The sequence below is a fragment of the Grammomys surdaster genome, unplaced genomic scaffold (assembly GCF_004785775.1).
Source record: "Grammomys surdaster isolate TR1022 unplaced genomic scaffold, NIH_TR_1.0 100, whole genome shotgun sequence".
In the NCBI taxonomy this organism is placed as follows: domain Eukaryota; kingdom Metazoa; phylum Chordata; class Mammalia; order Rodentia; family Muridae; genus Grammomys; species Grammomys surdaster.
In genome coordinates, this window is record NW_021604579.1 from 6144798 (window position 1) to 6152279 (window position 7482).

The following is a 7482-nucleotide window of genomic DNA, read 5'->3' on the forward strand; positions in this document are numbered from 1 at the left end:
GGGCTGCCCCGACATCTCCTCCCTTCTCTAAGTATAGAAGGGCTGTGGTGACTCTAATCTTTCGAAGGCAGGGATAGAGGCCTGACCTCCAGTAATTGAAGGGGACCTTATAATGGCTCTGGTCCCCCTGTTGTTGTCCAGTGAGGCATGAGGGCCATACCCATCCCGAAATCTTTTTCCTGGAGAGGGGATATTTTTGACATCAACCCCTATGCAGTCAGGCTTGTCCCTCAGGGAACCCAGAGAGATATTTTTAACTTTTATTTATATTCCCTTGCAGTGCTTAGCCTCGCAGCCTAATCAAGAATTCAGATCGCCTGTCAGAGGGGGTTCTGGGTGGTCCCTCTCTGCTTGGTCTAGGGGTAGAAGTTCCCTCTTTTAGGTTGGGTGGAGATGGGTTTTGGGAACACCCTGGATAGAGTAACAACCTCATCTTGAGTCTTGTGGTCCTCCATAGCTAACTTATGATAATGTATCTGAATAGGTTTTGCTACCAAATTATTTATCTGTTGTTTCACAGAGTTAGTCAGCCTATTTGAGGCCCAGGGACCAGAAGAAATAAGCAAAAAGAACCCAATTAATGGTCCCAAGATGGGAGGAAGTAGGGTTGACAACCATGGAGAGGCTGAAAACCAATTCTTGTACCAGCACTCATCTTTCTCTTTCTCTCTCTGACTTTTCTCAGGGCCTTCTCTGACCTTTTTCATGCTCTCTTTAACCATCCCTGTCTTGTCTATGTAAAGGCAACATTCTTCTTTAAGGGGTGTACACAGTCAAGAGCTGTACACAGCCTTTTCTATTGTAATAGAGTAAATCAAGTCCAATAAGGATCTTTTCGATTTTTGGAGGTCTCTTCAGACAGCGAAATGAGGAATTTCTTCAGATTAGTGATGTCAATCTTTAGCTGTTTGATGTTCTTGTCAATGGTCCTTCGATGATCTGAGTAGTATAAGTTCAGAGGCCAGCATCTGGATTAGAACTTCTAACAGCAGACATCACAGGTGATTCATTTTTACCTGAGATATTGCCCAAGTTAAAGCTCCTGGGAAGCCCTCTTCCTCTGGGTTTTGTGAGGTTGGGTACAGAGCTGCCGCCTGAGATCTGCTCTATGCTCAGGTCCAGACCGGAAGTCTCGTGGGAACACTTTTTAATTGAGGTTCTGTCTTCCAAATGACTCTAGTTTGTGTCAAATTGACATAAACCTAGCAAGCACAAATGACTCCTTGTCATTTTGATAAACAGACACATCACTGTTAAATCATAACCTTTCCTATCTTGTTCATTCCCCAGGTCTAACGTTAAGATCAATATCATAATATAAAACACTGCAACTTTTTAAAGCCCAACATTAAAAAAAAAAATTCATTCTTTTCTTTAAACATCCAAAGGTCCTTTCAAAATGCAAGCCTCCCTAACCAATGCTCTAAACTATCCAAAACTTAACTGTGGGCTCTTGTGGGAACATGGGACCAGGGAGCTGTCCTGGAGCAAGAGCAAGATTGAGAGGTGCCCTAACCCTGGAATCTCATGTTGAGACTGACAGGAGTTAGGTCTGCTCTCTCCCTGCTCTCACTCTGTGTGCTCTGGTGCACTGCCCCTGCCTTCCACACCTCTGAGGAGGACAATCAAGAAGTCTATAGCCAGATTCCAGATTCACTCCCACCTCACCAACCCACATCGGTCCTCCCACCCAGATAAGAACCTGTTTATCGGGTTCTTGAAATTCCTTTTTATGTAAACAAAGCATTCTCAGGGTTCCACCCTAGCCAATAAATCATTTAGGACTTGGAATTCCCTACCCACCCCCCTAATCTATATAGCCCTTGTTCACCCAGAATAAAGTTGAGCTCTTTCACTGAAGCTGATCCAGGAAGTCAATCTGTGTGGAGAGCCGCATAGTGCCGCGCCCTTAAGATGGCCTTAAGATGGTGGTCTCCACCTTCCACCACCTGTTGGCAAGTGCTCTTAGGAGTAAACAAGTCCTTATTTGGCTGTGGCTGGTGATCTGGCATGTCTCCCTGTGTGTGGACCTATCTGCTGTTGCCACGTGGCAGACGGGGGTAGGCTAGTCCTAGCGTACTTAAGCATGGGAGACGCTTCCCCTGGGGTCAGAAGTCAGAAGTCAGAAGATTGTTCAAGGGTCCTGAATAAACTGCTTGGAGAAGAGCTCGCGCGTTGCGTCTTCCTTGCTGGTCGAGGGTGGACGCTACAAATCTGTCTGTCAGTATTCGTACCTTCTGAGCACACTCCCCAATCCACCCCTATTCCCACCCCCACCTTGCTACTGTCCCCTTTGTCCTCTGTGGCCAGTGGCCAACAGCCCAGAGGGAGAAGGGAGGGCCACAGGCTCCTGTAAAATCAAAGTAAGTTACTTTTCTTTTTCTCCAAGAGGGAATAACCAGAGCACAGTCACCATAAAATCAAAGCAAAACCAAACTCCAACAGGTAAATCACTCAGGGTCCAGTGATCTAATGTGTGGGATTCATTTATGATCCTCTGGGCTCCGATGGGCTTGGACAGTTGCACTTTTTATGGCTCTGCCGTTCACAGCACCCAGCTTGTCTTTTTGCTGTCCTTGGAGGGTGTCCTACAGTACTGGTATCTCCAAAATGCTGGAGTCTCTGCTCAAGCTTTGCTGAACACTTACCAATAGCCTCTCCTGGGACCTCTTCAGTGATTTTGACCCTCCACATGGAGCCAAGCCTTAACTTGTCTCCATGACCCCTTCCATCTGGGGTTTCAAGAGCAATTGAAGAAGTACCTTAACAATGTCCTCTCCCAACCTCTCCTGTTGTCATGCCTCAGGTTCTCTTCATGACCACTTCATGTCTTCAAAATCAGTAGTGATACTTAGGAGACTATCACACAATACCAAGTTCAGCTGGCAACACAATGTACAGACTTAGACCCCTTTAGACTACAGCTTCTGTGTGCTGACCTTGAAAAAACACTTAACAGAAGATTTAATTATTTAATTTTTGAGATTATAATATGATTACAACATTTCCTCCTTCCCTTTCCTCCCTCAAACCTTTCTATATAAGTCTTCCTATACTCCTTCAAATTAATGATGTCCTTTTTCATTAATTACTATTACACACACACACACACACAAACTGAAATATAACCTACTAAGTCTGAATAATGTTATTTGTCCATCTGTTTTCAGGGCTGAATATTTGACATTGAACAACCAGTTGGTGTACTCTTTACTAACGAAGGCCACCCTTCCTTCTCCCAACTTTCCTTAGTTGAAGGTTGAGGCCATCTACTTTGATGTGTTCATTGGTGTCATCATTGTTTGGCTCATATTTAGCTGGTCATGTTGGTGAACATCATGTATATAGCTTCTGATGTTCCTAGTTGACACAATTGGACAACAAACTCTCTAGTCCTCTTTTACAAACTTTCTGCCTCATTGTGGTCATTTGAATATGTTTGTCAAAGGGACAGGCACTATTAGAAGCTGTGGCCTTGTTAGAGGAAATGTGTCACTATAGAGGTGGGCTTTGGGAACTTCCTCCTAGCTGCCTGAGGACAATCAGTTCCTGGCTTCCTTTGAATGAAGGTGTAGAACTCTCAGCTCCTCCAGTGCCATGCCTGCCTAGATGCTGCTGAGCTTCCTGCCATGACAATGGACTGAAACTCTGAACCTGCAAGCCAGCCCCAGTTAAATGTTGTTCTTTATAAGAGTTGCTTTGATCATGGTGTCTGTTCACAAGAGTAAAATGCAAACTAAGACCTTCATCTTCTACTTGACAGAAGATTTTTGCTTCAATTATGGTGATCTCTTCCTAATCACAACTGATTCTTCCATCTCAGCTGACCAGTGTCAATTATTCCTGCAAAGCAAAGGTTTCACTTTAGTGATTATTAATTTTTTAAAAAGAAAACCTTTACAAACAGCACTTACAGTTTATTTAAGAGACTCTCAACTTCCCTTGGAAATTTCACAAGTCAAGCCTCCACGGTCTGTACTGCTTTTAGCATTACTTTTCAAATTCCACAATAGGCCACTGAGCGATGAGAGTGGCTTTTCCTACCCAAATTCAGATGCCACCAAAATCCTACCCAAAACACTTGATCAGGTCTGTAACAGTACCCACTCTCTGGTACTAATTTTGGTTTTAGTGTTTTTATTGCGATAAAACAACACGACCAAAGGCAACTTGGCAAGGAAAGAGTTTATTCCATCTTATAGCGTTTAGTGCACTGTCTAGGGAATTTAGGGCAGGAACTCAAGCAAGGAGGGAACCTGCAGGAGGAAATGATGCAGAGGGAATGAGGAATGCTGTTTACTCACATGCTCCTCCTTGGCCTGCTCAACCTGTATTGATTGTTACAGCACCAGGACCACATGACTAGGGTCAGCTCCACCCACAATGTTTTGGACACTCCCACATCAATCACTAATTAAGAAAATGCACAACAGGTTTTCACACAGGACAGGCTGTTTGGGGGTATTTTCTCAATTGAGGTTTTCTGTTCCTAAATGTCTTCATCTTGTTTCAAGCTGACACAAAACTACCTAGAACAATCTCTTTCCAAAATATCTCTAGAGGGGAGCTCATTCTTTTAGTCATTCAACAAATTTGACACCATCCTCCAGGGCTTTTGTTTTGTTTTTGTTTTGTTTTTGTTTGTTTGTTTGTTTTGTTTTTTGTTTTGTTTTCTTTTTGAGACAGGTCCTTTCTACGTAGCCCTGACTGTCTTGGACCTCACTATATAGACCAGCCTGACCTTGAACTCAATGGGATCTACCTGCCTCTGCCCCACGAATGATTAAAAACATGCATCAGATACCCTGCTAAAACTTTTTAGTTAAAAAATTTAAAAGAGTTTCATACATGAATATTATATTTATATCATCTGCCCTTCACTCTCTCCCTTCTAATTCCTCCTATGTCCTCACTACTTCCTTCAAATTCATGGCCCCTTCTTAGATATAATTTTACCTCTTCTTTAATTATTAATTTTATACACACACACACACACACACACACACAAACCTACTGAGCCCAGTTAGTGTTGTTCATATGTATGTGCTTTGGACTAGCTACTTGAGTTCGGATAATGGATCCGGGCGTCTTGTTCTTGGAGAAAACTATTCTCCCGCTCATAGTAGCCACTGTTTTTACATGTTGCTCTTCATCTAAGGGTGGGGTCATGTGAAGTTTTTTCTAGCCACATTGCCATGTCAGTTGGGGTCATTGTGCAATTTTATGTCTCATAGCAGATGTTGGGGTTGTCTCACTCTTGTAGTTTTTCCATCCTCTCTTCCATGATGTTTCCTGAGCCTTAGGTATGGACATTGAACATTGTGCTGTAGATGTATAAATGTATTGTGATCATCTGTTTTCTGCACTTTGACTAGTCCTGGCTTTCTGTAATGGCCTCCATCTGCTGCATAAAGAAGCTTCTTTGATGGGGAATGAGAGCTACATCTACCTATGGATACAAGAACAAGAATTTAGAATGCAGATGATAATTAAACTTGATTCAGGAAAGTGGCAGTAATGGGTTATCCTTCAGAGTCTGTGATGTCACCATCATGGTTAGTTGGCTAGGTTTATAGTACCAAGCATGAATTCCCTCCTATTGATTAGGTCTCAAATCCAATTATATGGCTGTTGATTACTTTCAAGATGTAGGTACCATCACTGTGCCCATGATGCTATCTTACCATGCTTGTCATTGATGTAGTTTATGGGTTTTACAGGTGGTTAGAACGATTTCTGGCTTTTTTTCCCGTAGCATGTTCTTGTACTATGAAAGCTGATTCTCAGGGAAGAGGCTTCCAGGTCATTTCTAAATTCTCCAAATCTTGTGTCTAACATGTGTGGTGCCTTCCACAATATGATCTTGCCTTAAAGTTTTGGGACTCAGCCAAGGGCAACAACAATAGTCTGTATTATTCTGGAAGCTTCTGCTCCTGATTAGCATTCAAAACCAAGTTTCCCATATCTGGTACTAAGGTGTTTGTTAGATAGGCCATGGCCCTTGAAGAGAGCTCTGAGTGGCATAAATTACAACACATATATGTTATATTTATTTTTATGTAAACATGAAACATGCTTCCTTGTGGCCTTTGCAAACATTCTTAGTGTTATTTGTCCCTCTTTCCTCCTTTCCCTCGACTTTTCTAGTAAATTATGCACTGTCTTTCTGCCCTTCTTTATAGCATGGGTACTATAAATAAAATCCTCCATTTTATTGCTCCATCCTTCCCCATGATCTCTTTGTAATTTCCTTAGTCCATCTTACATGCTCACAAATATAGATGCAGAGCTAGATCCACAAATAAGGTGTTCTTTTTTTCCTATGGGTCTAGGTTACTTTACTCAATATAATATTTTCTAGTCTGCCCCATTTACCTATAAATTTATGTATAAATTTCATTTTTCTTTACAGTTGAATAGCATTCCATTGTACATATACCACTTTTTCATTACCCACTTCTCAGTTGAAGGAATATTAGGGTGTTTCTATTTCCTAGCTATTACAAATAGAGTGACAGTGCACATGGCTGAGCAAGTACCTGTGGAGTAGAATGGAGTCCTTTGGACACATGCCAAGGAGTGGTACATGCTCATATGGTAGATCCACTCCTAACTCTGATTTTCAGAATGATTAGTTGTGGTCTTTAATTCTCCATGAACTTGCATTGCTAGTTACAAATAATGAATGTCTAGTCTTAATGGATACATATGTAAACATCTGTATTGTAAACTTCTTATTCAACTTATGATTTGAAATTAAGTTTGAATTTTTAGTTAACTTTTATAAAAAGAAAGAAATAAGGAAGGAAGGAAGGAAAGAAAGAAAGAAAGAAAGAAAGAAAGAAAGAAAGAAAGAAAGAGAAAGAAAAGAAAAAGAAAGGGTGCATGGAAAATATATGATCTATTTTCTTAGAGAAGGTATAAGAAATTAGGAATGATGACATTGTAATGGCATTATCACATCAGAGCAGGAGGAGGAAGGCAGGGTAGAAAAACTTAGAAATTAAAAAGGAACTTAGAAATTAAGAGAGCAATACACAGAATGTAGGGACAAAGAAGAACAAAGAAGAAGCTGCAGAGAGAGCAGAAAGAGCAGACAGTCTTCTCCTTACCACGGGATCTTTATTATTATTATTATTATTATTATTATTATTATTATTATTATTGGTTATTTCATTTATTTACATTTCAAATGTTATCCCCCTTCACAGTTTCCCCTCCACATGCCCCCATGCCCTCCTCCACCCCTGCCTCTATGAGGATGCTCCCCAACCCACCCACCTACTCCTGCCTCAATACACTAGGGTTCCCTTATCCTGGGTCATCAAACCTCCAGAGGACCAAGGGCTCTCCTCTCAGTGATACCAGATAAGGCAATCCTCTGCTACATATCCAGCAGGAGTCATGCCTTCCCCCTACCCTCACCCCTGTACTCTTTGGTTGGTGGTTTAGTCCCTGGGAGCTTTGGGGGAGCTGGTTGGT